The sequence below is a fragment of the Emydura macquarii genome, unplaced genomic scaffold, assembly GCF_026122565.2.
Source record: "Emydura macquarii macquarii isolate MOO-44397 ecotype Brisbane River unplaced genomic scaffold, CSIRO-AGI_Emac_v2 contig_2890, whole genome shotgun sequence".
In the NCBI taxonomy this organism is placed as follows: Eukaryota; Metazoa; Chordata; order Testudines; family Chelidae; genus Emydura; species Emydura macquarii.
Genome location: NW_027133027.1, coordinates 3,041,913 through 3,061,074, shown reverse-complemented (window position 1 = coordinate 3,061,074; position 19,162 = coordinate 3,041,913). Strand labels below are relative to the sequence as shown.

Below are 19,162 nucleotides of genomic sequence, written 5' to 3'. Positions count from 1 at the left end.
GGAACTGCTTTTTATATTACATTAGCCTGCTAATTTGAGGAAATTGCAAGGCTTTGTTTTACTGTCTTTTATCTGTTCTTTTTGCTACCCCCTCAATTTAATTTGCATTTAAAATTATTCTTACAGCTTCACTGCTCTCCAAGGTGTGGAGTATTTTCTAATCACGATGAATGTTCAGTATAGTTTTGTGCAATGCCACTTTTATTCTGAGCCAGAAGACATGTTGAGTAATTATAATTGCTAGTTATTTTCTAGAACGAAATGCAGAGTGGTTGTCTGATGCAGTTTTTGATTTTAACTCCAAATAGCAGTGCACTGTAGCAAAATTGCTGAAAGCTTGTGTAAAAATAACAAATCAAATGGCATTATTTCATGTCTTGATAACTTCAGTATTCAAGTCCATGTTCATTGGAAACTGAATACATTTTTCCACTGTTGGTCTTTTCAATAATATTATGCTATTTCTGCTTTTGAAATGGACTTACATATTTAGTGGAGATGTTGTAAAAACACATTTTTGGGTTGGTTCCAGGTCATATAGTTTAATGGCCTGGGGGAATTTTCACAAAGTTTGGGGTTCAAATGAAGCAGGGAATGAAAGGGAAACTTAGCCAATGCTGTTGAGTTTCATCTGGTTTTGTCCCCATAATTTAAGCCAGGTCTCCACTCCTTCCAACAAGTCTTGGGACCCTCCTGTTGCTTCTGGTCCACGAGAGAAGAAAGGGATGACTGGTAGCCCCTAACATTTTCATCCCTTCTCTTCCTGTAGTTTAAAGTGGGAGGAAGGGCAGGAAACATGGTTAAGCACACTCTTCCCATATCCACAGAAATTCAGTTCAAGGAAGAAGGTATAACCTCTAAAACTCATTGCTACAAAATATCACTGATGCTCTGGACTTGGGATTCCGAAATGGCCTTGGATAATTAGAAGCTCCACTGTTACACTGGATAGCATAACATTTTTAGAAAGGGTATAACGTGAACTTTAAAATCCCATCAGGGACTAAGCTATCAGAAAAGGCGCTTGATGCCAATTCATTTGTCAACAGAGATGTTGATTCAAATGACAATACTTCTTGTCATTCACTATGGATGCTACAGGGCATAAGCTAACTTTTAACTGATGAGAGTTAGAAAGTAACTTCGCCAAAGTGCAGGTTATTGCATAATTTTCCATTTCATGGTTTCTTACACATTCTGGCCACTTTTGGAGACAAGATCTTGTACTAGCTGGATCACTGGTCAGGTCTGGTATGGCAATTCCTGTATTCCTCATCTGCAGTATGATTCTGGATGTGGATGGGCAAGAAGGAAAATGTGGCAAACTCTGCCTCCATTCCTGCTTAAGAATTTTTCATACCTCCTCCTCGCTTTCACAAACTTCATTGTCCTCATTGAGTGAGGAAAAGCATTGTTACTTGACTCATCATCACTTCTGTTGACCAGTGCATTGGCAGCGAGCGCTTTTCCTGGTAGCTTAGTCCCTCTTGGCATTTTGAAGTTGACTTTAAATTGTAAAGGAGAAGTTCTGACAACTGGAAAAAGAACTGCCTGACTTGGAGGCGGGCAGCAGCAAGCAAGATAATGGTGCCTACTTATAGCTAATAGATCTATCTATCTAGATTGTTATACAGCACCTATCATTCTAGGAGAATCCTCATCTGCCCTATTAGGGCAGCTTTAAGGCACTGAGTCACAGCTTGGGACAAGATCTGGCCTGGAGTTTAGAGAGATACTTCTCTACACAGCGAGAGGGAAAAAGTTATCTCCAGCGCAGCTGAAAGGTTTGCAGGCCTAGAAAAATGTTTAACTGTAAAAGGACTGGTTCTAGTTTGTGTGAGGACCTCAAACTCAGTGATTTCATGTGATCTGGAAATTCACAACAAAAGATTTGCATGGCTGTAATGCCAGTGAGGGACATGCTCTGAATTTTTTTTGTTAACAAGGATGGTGGTTTCAGAGGGCACACCAGTGATAAAATGACAGCATTGGCTGGAGCCATAACAATGCAGGAAGGCACTAGGCAGACTTCTCCACATAGCTCGATCAATGCATCTGAATCCTAACCAGCAAAACACTTATTATGGAAGTACTGACCTCTTCTGAGCATAGATTTCTAATCATGATAATCAGTGCAATGGTTTTGTAATGCGCACAAATGTACCCCAAGACGAGAAGAAACCACCAAATTCTCTTAATTTGTGACAAACTTTTTTTTTTAAACCTACGTTAGAAGAGTACTTGATAAAAATGTGTATACTTGGAAAAATCTGAGTCCAGGCTTCTAAATGTTAAGTTTAAATAGCCGACTGTAGCACATTTTATTTTTTCCAAAGGCAAGAAAATTAAAATAAATTGAACACTTGGCATTTACGAGACCTTATGGTTTTCTAGCAGTCAGATACATGTAGGCAACAGGGTTGTTTCCCCCCCACCTCTGAACTCTATTGAGAACATAACTGCAACTGTAGTGACTCAGAAGCTGAAAAAAATTCTGCTGCTGACAAACACTAATATTAACCCAAAAGAAGGTGGGAGAGAGAATGTAATGTGTGACTGAAGGAAGTGTAGGCAAGGTGATTATTACAGAGAGTTGTTTCTTGAGGGATATTTACAGAATAAAGGAAAAATATAAAAGTTGAAGCCACTAAGCTATGAAGAATAGTTTTTATGTTAATTCACAACTTTGTGCTTAAATGGACTAAAAAGAATGAATTTGTAACGAAATAGGATATGCTCTCTGTTTCTGATCCCCTAACCCAAGAAAGAGATTATAATAAATAAGGGATGCAATAGAATACATAGAACTGTTCAGATGACAGTGTCTCACAGAACTTTATATAATTGTAAAGTATTACCAGCAACATTTTAAGAAATGTCCTGAAATTTTGGATGACTCCATTCGGGGGGTTCCCTGCTTGAGACAAGTGTGAGTTTCAATATGGGCAGCTAAAATTGGAGGCATCCAAAATTTGTAGATATTTCTGAAACCTTGACCATAAATCAACCACCTGTAAACATTCAACTATAAAAAAGATCTTGGGTGACATTCTGGTCCCAATGAAGTCAGTGAGAGTTTTGCCATTCAGTTCAATGGGGTCAGGATTTCATTCTTATAGTTTAGTCCCAAAGGCATCTCAGCAGATCTTAAAGTATCTGAGATGGAGAATGTAGGGCAATGAATAGGATTATATGGCAGGGTCGCATGTGACAGTAGGGGACTGGACTCAATAACCCAAGAGGTCCTATGAGAGTAGATATTCTGTATGAGAAGGATCCAAGCTACAATGATATGTAGCAGTGTAGTATACTTTTATTTTCAGGGCCTGAGGCTGAAGAGATGTGTACGTGATAAACTCATGAGGGTGGAGAGGTTCTAGGGAAGTTCACATGATGCACACGATGCTAATAAACCAAATCCTGCAGTCCTAATGCAGGCAGAAATTATTTTGAATTCAACGATCTCTTCATCATCACAATCACAGGGTCAGATCATTCGTTCCCATGAAGAAACCTGCAGGAGAGGGCCTGAGGGAATAGTTGACTCCATAAGTTTCACCTACTCATCCCCACAGATGAAGATTGGGGTGTTTGGGGAGAGGAGGGGGATGCAGACTGATGAGGAGGTGATGAAACCTGACCAACGTGAGGCAGCAAGGCCCATGGGAAGGGCTGCACTCCCCCCAGCAACACATAGCAAGGCTCCATGCCGCAGCTGAATCCTTGCTCTAGTCCCTTCTGCAAGCATCTTTGAGCTCATTCTCTAGCAGACACTTCAGAGGTTTCCCAGGGTATGTGGGGAGCTGGAGACAATCTCCATGCCTCCTGGAGAGAGAGAGTTACTGAATCTCAGTCTCATCTGCAGACAGGAGATTAGATGATCTGGGACATGGTTTGAAGAAATAATATGATACACTGATGCCTTTAATTTGACATTTGTAAATAGACCAAGGCAATTATTGATGATCACCATCTTCATCTTCACCATGGAGGGAAAACAATGAAGTACAATAGAAATAGAACTATGAGATTTGGTGCCTTCTGATGCCATATGGAAAGCTACCCCGTGAGCAGACCATGCATGGATCTGGTTCTCCCAAGTTGCCTGTAGTAAACAGGATAAGCAATTTTGAAATAACTGAGCATCTGGAGGACATACGTACTGTAACGCGATTACATTTGATAATCGCCAAATTGCAATCTAATTAGAACAAAATAAAGGAATTCTTGCAGTCTGGTTTTAAGCAGTGTAGCAGCGTGCGAGGGACTGAGAGTCTCAAATCTGGCCATTCGGGCCCAGGCAGTGCTTAGAGTGCAGCCATTACTCAGTAGCCCACTGCAACCAGTGGAGGAGGCGGCTAATGGAGCTCTCGCCCCACCAGTGGTTCTGCCTATAAAGCTCCTGACTGCAGGAGATGTCCAGCAATTGGCTTGGATGCAGTACTTAAGCCAGAAGGAGGCAAAGAAAGCTGTCCAAGCAGCTAGGTAAATCCTTGACTGGCTGCCACCGTGGACCCTGACTACTTGCCTGACCCCTGGTTCTTGCCTCCCAGCCTGCTTCTGCTTCCTGCCCTCCTTATCCCAGATCCCTGTCCAGCCCCAGTTCTTGCTTTCCTACCTCACTCCAAGTCCCTGCTCCTGTGCCCTACCCCGCACTACTGGTTCTGGATTGCCCCTTGGTTTGCCCCTTGACTGTGGCTTAAGCTTTGATCCTTGACCTGACTCCAGCACTGATTCCCAATTTTAACCATTAGGCATGACCATCCATGGCCTGCTCCTTAACAGCATTATTGGACCACTACCTACTCGTTTGAGGGAGCCAGCTAAGGATGGGCCCAGCAGAGTTCCCTGTATCCTGAGGGGCATCAGTGCTGCATGAGCAGGTGATCTGCCTCCAGGCAGGCAACTGAGCATTGCAGATGCAGAACTCACAGCTGGCCGCTGAAAATCAGGTGTCGTGGGAGCAAGCCCATCAACTCCAAGAAGACAGCGCTGTGCACCAGGCTGTTCAGCCTTGCTTTCACCTGAGCTGGGACCTTCTATTCCTCTGCCCAAGTACTCTGATACAAGTTGCTCCTAATTCCAAGGCTTCATGAACCAGTGCCACCTCTTGTTATTGCTTTGATCTCAAACACTCTTTCCATCAGGGCAAGGTAGGCCTGGTAGTCTGCCCGCTGACTGGGGAGGGGTTGGACTGGGCCTCCCCCCCCCCCCCCCCCCCCCCCCGTTGGAAGGTAGCAGTCTGGTGCTGTCAAACTGGGATGCCTTCCAGAGGGTGACATCAACCATCTTCGACAACCCCAGCTGCTCTTTCTCCACTCATGCTGACTTGCGAAAACTCCAACAAGGGCTGGGCACAGCCAGTTTCTATGCTGCTGTTTCAAATCAGACACAGAATCTAATGATGCGGCCCAGTTATTTCAGTTTTGATGGGGCTTGTGGGTGAGACCAAGGACGAATTGGCCCCAGTTGAGATCCCTAAGCTTCTGGACACCTTCATAGATCTTGTTATCTGGATCAACGTGCTGCCTATGCGAGCAATGGGAAGAAAGAAGAGGGACATCACACTGCACCTCCACTCTTGATTCCACTCCACTAGTTGTGTTGAAGAAAGCAGACATGGCCAGCCAGCAACTCACCTCTGAAGAGACAGAGTGCCAGCGACTCCTTAACCTGTCTTACAAGTATGGTGAGCTGGGCCACGTTATCTCCAGTTGCCCTACAAGGAATCCATCCCAAAGAAACTGGGAAACAAGCCAGACCAGCTTGGTGAAGGGGGCTAACCAGGGTGTCCTGATAGAGTGTTCCCTGAACCCCAAACTGAGGTCCTGACTGGAACACAAGCCAGTTCCTGTCAACCAATATCACATTCACAAGTAACAGTTGGGTTACAAATCCCAGATATCCCCAACCACTCTCTCCATAGCAGGCCCTCATGGACTCTGGTGCAGCAGACCACTTTATTGATGCCAGGCATGATAGATTCCCCAGTGGCCCAAGCCCATTACATACCTAGTAGAGATGATCAACGGGTATCTCATCCTTCGGGCCAATAGCCATGGAAACAGTGTCTCTCAAAGTTATTATCCAAGGGCATCAAGAGACCCTAACAGGTCAGTCCCATTCATTCCCCACCACTTCCCTCTGATCCTGGGTATCTCATGTCTGTTCCTCCACAATTTATCAACTGACGTGAATGAAAAATAAACTTTTTCTCAGAATTCTACCAGCAGCACTGCTTGTCTCCAGGAAATGAACAGCACACAGTAGTTCCCTGCTGGTTGCAAACCAGGGTAGCTGACCAGCAGAACCTTCCACTGATCCCGGCCCTTGACTTCTATCCAAATACAGGATTACAATGATGTCTTCAAAACAAAAAATAACAAAAAAAACCACCCACTTTCTACAGACACCTTGCCAATCCACAGGGACTATGGCTTCCCAATTGACCTAAAACGTGGGGCAAACATTCTGTTCAGGCAAATATATGCCTAATATATGTTCTAACATGAACTAGTCACTCCACACGGCTACCTTCAGGAGAACTTAGCTAAGGAGCTAAGGTGTTTATTCATAAGTCCACTTCATCCACTGAGACGCCAGACCTCTTTGTTTAAAAAAAAAAAAAAAGATGGCAGCCTCCAACTATGTGTAAACTTTCAGGCAGTCAATTAGGTCACTATTAGAAACCGATACCTGGTACCACTAATCACTAAGCTAATGGACTGCATGGGTGCTGCTCAGCTATACACAGAGCTAGACCTATGGAGGACATGCGACCTAATATGTTTTAAAGCTGGGAAAAACTGCCTTTTGAACTCAATAGAGCAACTTTGATTATCTTGTGATGCCCTTTGATTTAAATGTTGTGGGCATGTTTGTTATTAATGATGTATTCTGGGACATTCTGGACATGTGATCGCTTACCTCGATGACATACTTTTTTTGGTGGGGAGAGGAGGGGAAACAATGCCAAACATCACATCATGCATGTCTGTTCCATCCTGAAGAGTCTACGCCGACATGGTCTCTATGCTAAACTAGTAAAATGCACCTTTGACCAGTTCACCATAGGATTCCTGGGGACCATCCTATCCCCTCTTGGTATTGAAATGGACCCATGCATTGTAAAGGCAGTCCTCAAGTGGGCAAGGCTACAGAACATCTGTGAATTACATTTCCTGGGGATTGCAAACTTCTATCAGTGGTTCATTCTGAAGTACTCTCACGGCCCTGATCCATAAAAACACCAGATACCTCTAGTCTCCTGAGGCCCAGCGGGCCTTTGAGCAATTAAAACTCCCATTTTTCACCACTCCCATTTTGGTCCACTCAGATACCGTGCAAACCTTCATCATGAAAGGGGATTTCTTCCCATTAGTAATCAGAGCAATGCTATCCCAGAAGCATGGTCCTTCAACAGTTGTACATCCATGCATCTTTTACTCCAGGAAATTCACACCTGCAGAGCAAAATTACTGAAATTTTGGACAAAGAACTGACAAGTAAGACCACCTTCAAAGAGTCATGCCACTATCCAGAAGGGGCCCGGTACCCCATCCTGGTCTACATCAATCATAAGGACCTAGAATATTTGCATAAAGCCAAAACCTTCAACCAATGACGACATTGGTGGGCCTTACTCCTTTTGCGCTTTGAATTCATAACCTGCTATCATCCAGGAACCAAATATAGCAAGGCTGATACTCTGTCCCAGAAATGAGAATAAAATCTCCTTCATCCTCAAGCCTCATAACCTTCTGGGCAAAGGATGAATGTTTCTAACCATTAGAGGAGTGAAATTCTGGAACAGCATTCCAAGGGGAGAAGTGAGGCCAAAAAACCATAACTGGCTTCAGGAATAAACTTGATAAATTTATGGAGGGGGGTGGTATGATTAGACTTCCTACAATGGCATGTGACCTATCTATGTCCCTACTGGCGGAGATGGGACACTAGACGGGGAGGGCTCTGAGTTTCCCAGGTGTCTGGCTGGTGGATCTTGCTGTCATGTTCAAGGGCCAACAGATCACCATATTTGGGCTTAAGAAGGAATTTCCTGCCAGGTCAGATTAGCAGGGACCCTGGATGGGGGGTGTGGTGGGGTGTACAAACCTGGCACTGGTCCATTCGGGGTTAATCCCACTCTGTGGGCCAGGAGGCCACGCTCCCTTGGCTCTACCGGGCATTCTCCACCTGCAGCCCCAGTACAAAAGGGAGTACAGTTGTGCGGGGAGGGGGCACTGAGGAGAGAGGACGCACCTTGTAGGCTCCTGCCCATGAGCTGTCAGAGCCCCAGACCATGCAGGCTGAGAGCACTGCAACCCAGGTGGCTGCCTCACTGCATGAAGAAGGCCCAGAGGGAACAGAGTTGCTGGGAGCAGCAACCGCCACCGACCCCAGAGACCCGCGAGAGCTATGGACTTCATCGCCAGGGAAAAGGGTTGGAAGTAGCCCAGGGAACTTAAACTTTGCTACAGGGGGTGAACTGAGGAACCACTCAGTGTGTTTTGAGAGGATCCCTGCTGTCTCGGTGGCAAGTACCCCCATTGCTTCCAGGCCCTGGGTTGGGGCTCGGAGAAGCAAGAAGGGGCCAAGCTCCCCTACCCCAGGAGCCACACAACTGTAGGTGGTGCCCCACTTACTTCATGTACCATTAGGCCATGCTACCCTGACTGAAAGGGTTGCTTTACTGATTCTGGCCACTAGGCCTGGTTGCCTTGTGAACCAGGGCCACCTTACAGCCTCTGGCCACTAGGCCACACAACCCAGACTGCAAGAGCAGCCATATTGGCTTGGGCCACTAGGCCAAACTATCCTGAAATTCCAGGTGGGAAGTTAGACCCAACCACAGGGTCACAACGCCCTGCTCCCACCCCCAAAGCAGAGTGTACAAGACTCATGACAGGGGGTTTGCCTTTCCCAGCAGCACAGAGCACAAGTCACTTGTAGGGTTAAACTAGAGTAAATGGTGGATTCCATGTTACTTGAAGTCTTTAAATCATGATTTGAGAACTTCAGTAACTTAACCAGAGTTTATGGGTCTATTACAGGAGTAGGTGGGTGAGAGAGATTCTGTGGCCTAGATGATCATGACAGCCCCTTCTCAACTTAAAGTTTGAATCTATGGATGCAGCTCCCTACCAATACCTGATCACCCTCATACTATCAGTCTTGGCCCACAAGATCCCTCCCGATGGGCAGGAAGTAGGGAAATCCATGATGTCTGAGATAGGACAACCTATGTGAAAGGTTCCTCTAGGACCACCGAGGACTACAGTCCTACAAGTATGTCATAACTCCCCTCCCCCAGCAGGATAGTTTGGTTGTTTTAAAACTCAGGACCTAGTCTCTTGTCTCTTCTGATGGTCTTTCATGCTGACCACATTGCATGCCTGTGTAACCTCTGGCAACATACATGCTTGTTCCAACATACCGCGCACTAAATCCCTTGCAGATCTGCAACCTGTTGAGACTCCACCTGGTCCCTAGACAGTCATTGCCCTAGATTTTCTAGCAGAACTACTCAAGTCCCATGGGTTTGCAACCTTTCTGACAGGTGTGGACCATCTTACAAAGATGGCACACTTCATCGCCTGCATTGACCTACCGTCTTTCCAGGAAACTGCCTGGATCTGGGTGGATCAAATCACCTACTTCTAGGATCTCCTGAAGCATATTATTTCCACCCACAGTAAGCAATTTATCTCTCACTTCTGGCAAGAAGCTCATCAGATTTTGGGCATCTGCTCAGGTCTCTCCCCTACCTATTACCCCCAGACAAACGGTCAAGCAGAGTGAATCAGCCACATCCTAGAGCAGTATCTTCGATGTTACATAAACTTCCACCAGAACAATTGATCCTTGCTGCTACGCCACACAGTTCACGTAAAATAATACAAAACATGCCTTTATGGGGCAGAGCCCTTATTTTTCAAACTATGGGTTCCACCCCTGTTTTACCCAGAGCTATCTGCAACTTCTCACAGCCAAGCAGCCCTGGCCTGGATACAACATATGTCAAACCAAAAATGACTTAAATGTTCACCTCAAGTACCCCACGAAGTGCTACAAATAATATGCTGACAATCGACAGCTGGAGAGGTCCACCCTTTTGACAGGTCAGAGGCATGGCTCTCAATGAAACACCTAGACACGGACAGGCCACTTCATAAACTGGACTACAAGTTTCTTGGTCCCTACTGAATTTGCCAGCAAATTAGGCTAGTCACTTTTGAACCCAATTTATACCTTCAGAATACACCCAGTTTTGCATATATTACTCTTGAAACTCCATATTCACAACCCATTTCCTCAGCATTTCCAGTAGGGTGACCAGACAACCCAATATCATCAGGACAATCCTGATATTCAGGACTTTGTCTCATATAGGTACCTATTACCCCTCTGCCGATCCTGATTTTTCACACTTTCTATCTAATCACTCTATCCATCTAGTCACACCCCCTGCTCATATGCATTCAAGACGACAATGAGCTTATTGTCCATGGGATCCCTGGCACCAGGACAAGGTAGACTCTGGTACTCACAAATTGGGAAGATTTATGCTTCCTGAAAAGAACTCCTGGGAACCAATGGAGAATGTGCATACCTCTATCTGGTAAACCCCTGCCACAAAAAACACCCCAGAAAGCCTGGCCCACTACTGCCCAGAGAGCAGAGGCGGCTAGTGGAACTCTAGCTCACCAAGTGTTCCGTCTACAAAGCTTCCAATTGGGAGAGACATCTGGTGCCATCAATTGGCCCAGACACAATAATTAAGCCAGGAGGAGGCACAGGAAGGTGTATCTGGGCAATTAGGTGAATCCCTGGCTGCCTGTCATTGTGGATTCTGCCTATTCACCTGACTCCTAGTTCCTGCCTGCCTTATCCCAGATCCCTATCCACCCCTGGTTCCCAAATTCCTGATGCTAACTGTTGGAGGCCCAGTATAATTTGAGTTACTTGACCACTGTCCTACAGGCCTAGCATAGCTTCAGTTGCTTGCTTGGCTATTCTGACCCCTGTAGCATGACATCGTCCAGTTGGCAGAGATGAATAGGACTACTGAGTAACCTTGCAGATATCTCAGTTTCTGCATACCACGGCACATAAGACAAAATACACAACATGTATACTTGCAGCTGCACATAGATAAGGGTGATGGGAACAACAAGTTATCCTTGAACGTCTGGGGGTACACTGTTTCATTGCCAAGGGGCATACTTTTACACCGCCCCTCCTATCACCAGATGTTCTTTTGATGACCCCAATTATCATGGTGAGAATGGAATGTAGTTAAGGGTGAAAACCCAATGTAGGTAATTAGCATATATGATAATGAGTAGAGAGAAGACGTGACTACTTAGACAAAGGGGTGCACTCCATCAACACCTGACTTCACGTGAGGTGCTGCCGGTCGGACCAGAGGCCACTGAGTCCCTGGCGGGGCCCCCTGAAGAAAGCCTTTCCTGTATACAGCCTTCTGAATAACTGCTTAGATCTCCAGGCTTAGTGAGTATGATATATTGTAGTTAATTTTAGGTTTTGTATTCAACTAGTATAGCTATAGAAAACCTTGCACATTAAACCTTTTTGATCTGCAAATCGGGCGTACTGTGTGTCACTGGTACTCACACTGATCACTAAGTGTCCAGTATCAACACTAACAATTAGGCATGACCATCCACACCCCAGTCTGCTCATGGCATTTCTGCAGTATATTAATGAAGATGCACAGCACTGCAATGAGATGGATCAGATTTTAAATGCATATTGTCGTGCATATGGACTCCTCTATTTTAGCAATTTAAATGAAATCAAACTCCTTTCATGTGCGACATGCCACCTGAACTGTGCCATCTTCAAAAAACTCTTATCAGCTTCAAGTTGTGCTTAGCATTGGCTTTTATGACTGACTTCATTGGGAGCAGAATTAGGCCAACGATGAGTAATCTTGAAAACCCTACCATTTGGGTCTCCATTTTATGCTGCTTTTAAGTCACCGCAGAATCCTCATCCCACGGATATCTGCCTTTGTGGCTATGGATATTAAATACGAGCTTGCATTCGATAAAAATGAGCTGAATTAATCAAACTCAGATACTATTGTGTGCATATTACCATCTTTTGCTACTGGATTTAGGCCCAGTTTTGGATTCAAGATTTATAACCGACTTTAGATGGAATTATTTATGTGCTAAAGTTTCCTTGGATTTTTAATGAATTGGAAGCTGGTTGGTACCATATGCTTAAATTCTGTCCACATTGCAAGACTGTGGAGTGTGCATATGGGAACTCATTGATGCTTCCTGTACATGTTTCTATATAATAGAAGATCTACCATATTGCCTCATCTCTGAATAGCTTTCACTGCTTCAGTAAAGGATTTGATCATGTGCTGTGTAAGGTTATGTATATAAGGGCAATGTAAAACATGATGAACAAGATACAGTGCCAGGAGAACTTACTCCTTCATTAAAGACAGTTTTGCAGCAGAGCTGTCAAATTACTTCTGCCTGGTAGTAGAAGTATGGCTTAAAAGGGGAATACATTTTGTAGCTAAGGATTTTCTTAGCATAAGGAGGATTGTGCTTACTCTCATGTCTCATCGGACGTGCTTATTCTCTCTCCACACCCTGCTCCTTTTTTACCAGGCACATTAAAGGGTGTGGGAAGCTTAGTGCAGAGCGCTATGCCTGGTGTTTAACCTTGCTTAGGCTCTCCAATCACATCTACTTTGTCTGGAATGCAACCGTCTTGTAAACTGTGCAAGGACTTGTAGGATCAAGGCCTAATTGAAGTTTCATTGTGAAAGATCCATTCTTGAGTCTCTCCTCCAATCCCTTAATTTTATAGTAGCTCAGTCTTTGAAAAGGTACACCAGAATGGAAATTGCTTCCAAAGAATGCTGTTAGCATATGTCATGTACATTATGTTGTATGGCTTGGGTTTGTTTGTTTAAATCAAAATCAATGAGAAAAATCAAAGCATGTATTCTGTATCCTGCCTTTATAAAGTTGTTCGAGACACAAGCATTGTATTACTGGTATGTATTCCCATGAACTCTGACATAATAAAATGCACATGTTGACTGTGAAGTGTTATTTGACAGGACAAATATTTACTTGCAATGACTTTACAATCTATGGGCAGCATTATATAAATAAAACAGCGAGAGTCCTGTGGCACCTTAGAGACTAACAAATTTATTTGGGCATAAGCTTTTGTGGGCAGAAACCCACTTCGTTGGCTGCATGGATGGGCTTCTGCCCACGAAAGCTTATACCCAAATAAATTTGTTAGTCTTTAAGGTGCCACAGGACTCTTGCTGTTTTGCTAAAAACAGACTAACACGGCTACCCCTCTGGAAATTATCTAAATAATATCCAATGTTTGCTGAGACTTCAGGATCCCAAAAGCTAATAATCCTATATTCCAAATGCTGATTATCTTTGGAAGGGGAAAAAAGAAAAATGCCACCATATGTAGTTGGAGCAGGCAGGGCATTGTTAGTTTCTAAGGCTTGATCCTAAGCCCACTAAAGTCAATGAAAAGATTCCCATTGATATCGGTGACTTTTGGATCAGACCCCAAGAATACGTGTAGAGTTCTGTGTGTGTTTCTGGTGGGCTAGATCAAAACTTTAATGGTGCAAGATCGAGTCCTTTGTCAGTCATTTGTACGTTGTATAGTAGTTACTCCTGAAACACTAACATTTTTGGTTAGCAAAGCTATCAAGTGGCCCTTTGTGTTGAATGATCTATACACCAATTCTCCAAGAGACGGGATGCTGGCAAACAATAGAGCTGGCATCTTTCTCACTCTTACGCTAGCCCTAGGCCTGGATCACATAGTGGGGTATGTCACTTATATCTCTGGGATTTGGAAGTAAAAGATCACTGGATTGACTGTAAAATGGGTTTGTTTTAAATTAATTTCTCATATTTCCACTAACTGCATATAAAAATGAAACTGGTCAGAAAAAGTAGGTCTAACTAGTTTTGTTTTATTTATTTAGAACATGTGTAATGATACTTGTAACTATTAGTTACTATCACTGCTGGTTTTCAAGATTCTGCTGGGGAGGGGGCAGGAGAGGGGTGGAAGAGGCTGGCATGATAGAGAATTATGTTGCACAACTGGAAAAGGTGAAGCTCAGAGCAGCTGTGGGATTACAAGTCCTGGAGTTGCAAAGATGAATGTTTTGTAGAGGTCATTGTCTCTAAGGAAAGGTGAAGGTGATGACTGCTTTGTTAACATAGCCTCCCTTGTCTGCTAGAAAAATATTACTTTAATTTTTTCCTTTCTTTCCATTTAAAAATGTCTTGAAGAGCAATAATAAAAACTCTCTATGGTGTTTTCTTTTTAACACATCCAAAGCATCAGAAAAGCTGTCATTTAAGACAAATTCTGCCCATCCCTATGGCAACTAATGGAAGCATTTAATACTATATATACATAATGTAATTTGCTCCCCCGCCATCTCTAGTTATACTTTTCTTTGTATGCTAAAATTGCTCCATGCTGCCTACAATGTTTTGAAAATGCTTCTGAAGTGACATACATCAGAGATGCAGCGTCATAAAAATGAGAAATCAAGTGACCAATTAGAAAATGAAATATTGATCCTGAAAAAGCAATTGAGGAAATTAACAAGTGCCAAAAACAGATACATCTGAAGGGTCATATTTGTATTTTTAGAAGACTCAATATTAAAAGTGCTATTTCTGTGTGAAAAGGTATCAAATGCTAAAGATCAAGTCAGCTGAAATGACAGTATTCAAAGTATTCTCATGCAGAGATCAGAGCAGTGTGCCCTGCCATGTAAGGAGTAAATCTCTAAAAGATGCTATGCTTTGGTTGCGGCCTCTTGAAACCCCTTCTCTTCCAGCACAGCACAAAATATTACTAGAACTTAACCTAATTCAACTGAATTCATAGCTTCAATATGAAAATGGAAGCGTGAAAGTAATGTGGCTGTTTCATCTCCCTTCCCAGAATGAGAGAGGAGAGGTGTATTCATTATATATAGTTAAGTGTTATGAAGCAACTGGTGTAAAGATTGTAAAGAAAATTAATGCTTGACTATAGCAAAATATGCGCCTTTTATATTATTGCTCTCTATTTCATGTATCTTTTATCTATACCTGCTTTTGGTTCAGAGTCATGCTATCTGTCCTGCAACATAATACATTATATTGTATTATTTAATTCAAGCACATAATGAGATAATGATTCCTCCTACATGCCTCCACTTGAAATTGTGCAACATGCACAAAAAGCAGGAACCCAATTTTAGTTAGGGTAGGTTAAAAAAGAAGCCATGACAGTGGTCCTGGAGCTATCATAGCATTGTTAAGAATAGGGATGTTATGCAATAGTGGTCTTTGCTAGGTTGTTGCAATGATGAAAACTTATATCAATATTTTCAGGAAGGGGCTCTTTGTGTGGCATTATTTTAACTAAAGCATTACAGGCATCAGAGGAGTTCACCCCATTCATTTTAGAATATGTTGTGCCCCTGTTGCCTGGATTCCTAAATTCTTTTTTAGAACACTGTGCTCTCTAAACAAGAGCTCTGGTATAATCACCAGCCAGCAGTTCATCCCACCACTCCACAAAGGACCACAAACAATAAGCTACAGGATGATTAGTTTAATAGCAGACAAAGTATTAACAATTATGAAGTATTTTTGCCTCTTTTAATTAGGGACATCCAGCATAGGCTAGTGAGAGGGCGGTATTAACTAATTTCATGGAAGATTTCTGCCAATATTGGCAAGGGAAGTGCAGCTTCCACAGGTAGCATTCATTTATGTAGTTACACTGACTACATCAATTTACCCTGCTGAGGATCTGGCCCTAAATATTTAGATTTTCATAAAGGAATCTTTTAAAACTTTCTTGTAGAAATTTCTTGTCACCCACAATCTCTCTTAGACCATTGTGCAAGCAGACAGACCACCATGGTGTGGCTCAAAGATTGTGCCTCTTCCTGCTAAGCAGCTGAATTTTCTACTGAACTTAGTGGGAAATAACGAGAATCCTGTAACACCTTAAAGAGTAACAAATTTCTGTGGGCATAAGCTTTCGTGGGCTGCAACCCACTTAGTCACATGCAACACACTTCATCAGTTGCAGCCCATGAAAGCTTATGCCTGCAGAAATTTGTTAGTCTTTAAGGTGCTACACGACTCTCGTTGTTTTTGTTGTATACAGACTAACATGGCTACCACCCTGGAATCTTTTAGTGGGAAACGAATACGTGCTCAGTACCTTGCAGGACTCAACCTTAAAGAAAGGACTAATTTGGAAAATGTCTCTCCACAGTGGACAGATGTTGGTGAACACAAAAAGTAAAGGAGGGAAGAGGCTAAAGCAAGAGGGGGCATGGGACTGTGTGTGTGATGGGAGTGGTGGATAGACACAGTTTTTTTTTTTTTTTTTAAAGCAGCTGATTCTTTCTCCCCTGCCCCAAACATGCCCCGTTTTCAATATCTGCTATTTGAATTTGGGTTTGGGTTTGTGTTTGTATTTCAGTTCATATTGGTAAGTGAATACTGGCAATATGGCCTGATTTGTATACAGAGTGATACAACAAATCCCTATGTGATTGGGTCCCAGACTGAAGTTTACTGGGCAGAGTAAAGGGTCTTGATTAAAGATAGCTGAATAAAAAACCTTCTGCCAAATAAGTTATGAGACAAATAGGCTTCAGACACAGCCGACAGAATGCCACCAGAAAAAAATGTCTAATAAATTTTACAAAACCCAGCAATATTTGCCAAATAGCATAGGGCCAGACTGTGCCACTGGCTGTGCACCTGCAAAGATGAGTAAACATTCTGAAGGTGCCCCTTTACTCCCAGGACTGGGGTTTGAGTTGAGTCTGCTATGCCTTCCAGCTCACAGTCTAGAGCAGCTGATTTTGTGAAACAGGAAAAGGAAACTGTGCCAAGCATAGGGCCAGCACAGATTGCCTCACTCCCTCTGCAATCCCAGCCCTAGCCCAAAGAATAACCATGGGTCAGATTGTGACTCAGTCACAAACTGGTTCTATGCCCTACCCCTCCATTGCAAGCTACAATGGAGCCCACATTAAGTGAATATTGTTCAACCAATGGCATCGCATAAGACACCATTATACACTCTCATTGGACTTGAAAACAGGGTGCTCATATTAATTGCCCAGGGTGGCTGTGCATAGTAATTGCTCTTACTAGAAAGATTCCTAGCTGGGAAGTACACAGGATGGCTTTGGGAAATGGCTTTATACATGCAACAGATTATGTGAGCCAAAATCTGGTACTATCCAAATCAGTCAATTTTGCCCCCAGTCTTCAGGCAGACCGGGGGGTTTAATCCTATGAGACTAGCAAGTGTACAGTAGGATATCAAAGATTTATACCAATAACAACTTGGCTATATTTTCTTTTAGATGACTGGAGCTAAGAGAAAATGGAATTTAATGAAAACAAATGTAAAACAACAAACCTGAGGAGGTGAACACACCAGTGCAGAAAGTACATTTTAAACCGAAGAGAGATGCAAAGTACTTCCCAAGAAAGGGATTACTGTGGGTGAAAAAAAATATCTGAATGCATAAAAGGTTGAAGCATAAAAGGCAAACAGCATGCTGGGATACATCAATAAAAGGACAGCATCCAAATCAAAAGACATGATGCTACAGGACAAGGCATGTAATGTAAAATAATGTAGTAAGGCATTTAAAAAAAACCAAAAAACAAAAGGCATCCACGATGATTTGAGATTTTTTGGGATTGGTGGGAGAGGGGATTTTGTTAGGAAAAGGTTAAAAGGCTGATTTAGCTCTTCCTGGTGAAGAAACCTTTTTGAAATGACCAGATAAAGATGATGAAAATGCTCATCATACACAGTGGGATCGTCAGCAGGCTTAAATCCATGTATCTCCACAGACTCTGAGGATCAGCCTTATGAACTAGATGTGACACAAAGATCACATACTGGCCACTGAGAAACATGTGAAGGTTGAGTAAATACTTTTCTAGACCCTTCTGATTTCTATTCTCCCAACCTTGTCTTTCTCCCTCTAAATTCTTACCTATGTCCCTCCACTTTGAAAATGAATTTTGTTAACAGAGTTTATTTAAATACTAAATTTATGGGAATGCCCTTCACTACCTTGGCCAAGGAACTCATTAGACCAAGATTTTATACTGATTTATATTGATATATACTGTATATATACTTATACATATATATAACTGACTCACTTATACTGAATTAATTTAAAGAGCACTTCTGTTACTATGCTGTAGTACTGCTATAATAATGAAATGTGCTTTTCGTCCTCACCCCCTGTACTCTGCTTGCCTACTGCTCACAGGACTCCTCCTCCACAGGTCGATAGTAAATATGGCCTTTTCATCTTCCAAATCTCTCATTGAACTCCAGACTTCGCAATATATTCTCCTCTTTGCTGCTGCAGATGGCTTCTTTCCTCTTCTCTCCTCCCTTGGGTGATTTCTTTATTAAAGTATATTCCATATCTGAGGTTAGGGTAGGGTGATAGGGTTGAGTTCCAGAGAATCAGAAATTAAGGCAGCCATGTTTGATAGGGTTATATAGATGCAGAGTTCAGAGAGCCGTACCCTGTCAAAGTGAAAGGATTTTTAAAATCACAGTACACTGGGGAAATAGCCACACAATAATTGTTCAAATCTCTGATCTACGGTTGGCTAATAAAGGCCCTGAGGCAGGGTAAAGGGATTTGCATATTGTACTATTACTGAGAAACACATTGTCATTATGCAAACCCCACTCCCACAGCCAGAGTGCAGGGAATTGCATAACTGAGAAATAGCTAAGTGGGTGGATTCCTTGCTCTGTGATGGGCAGAGACAAATCTATCTCAGTAGCATTCTTTTCAGTCACAGTGGGTCTGGGTTTTTCAGAGAGATTTCACTCAGTGCTCTGCATCTCTGCCTTCAATAGTCTTTAGGAAACAAATGGAGTGAGTCTTCTTTCCACATCTTTAAATGTGTGTGAAGCAACACCACTCTCCTCCACCATGGAGACATTGTATACTAACAGTAGGGGAAACTCTAAATGCACCATTACTTTAGTTGCATTGAGTTTTGCTTCTTGAAAAGCTTTATAGTACCTCTTCGTCTAAAGC

The 19,162-nt window shown here is 42.9% G+C and overlaps 1 protein-coding gene across 1 annotated transcript in view; it reads right to left on the bottom strand.

Annotated features, from left to right (window-relative positions):
- Positions 1-18,052, bottom strand: part of PHACTR1 (phosphatase and actin regulator 1) — a 399,222-nt gene extending 381,170 nt beyond the window's left edge. Inside the window, exon 1 of the mRNA XM_067568389.1 lies at positions 17,497-18,052. The gene's annotated coding sequence lies outside the window, so the exon portion shown is untranslated. The remainder of the gene's footprint in view (positions 1-17,496) is intronic.
- Positions 18,053-19,162: the final 1,110 nt, after the last annotated feature.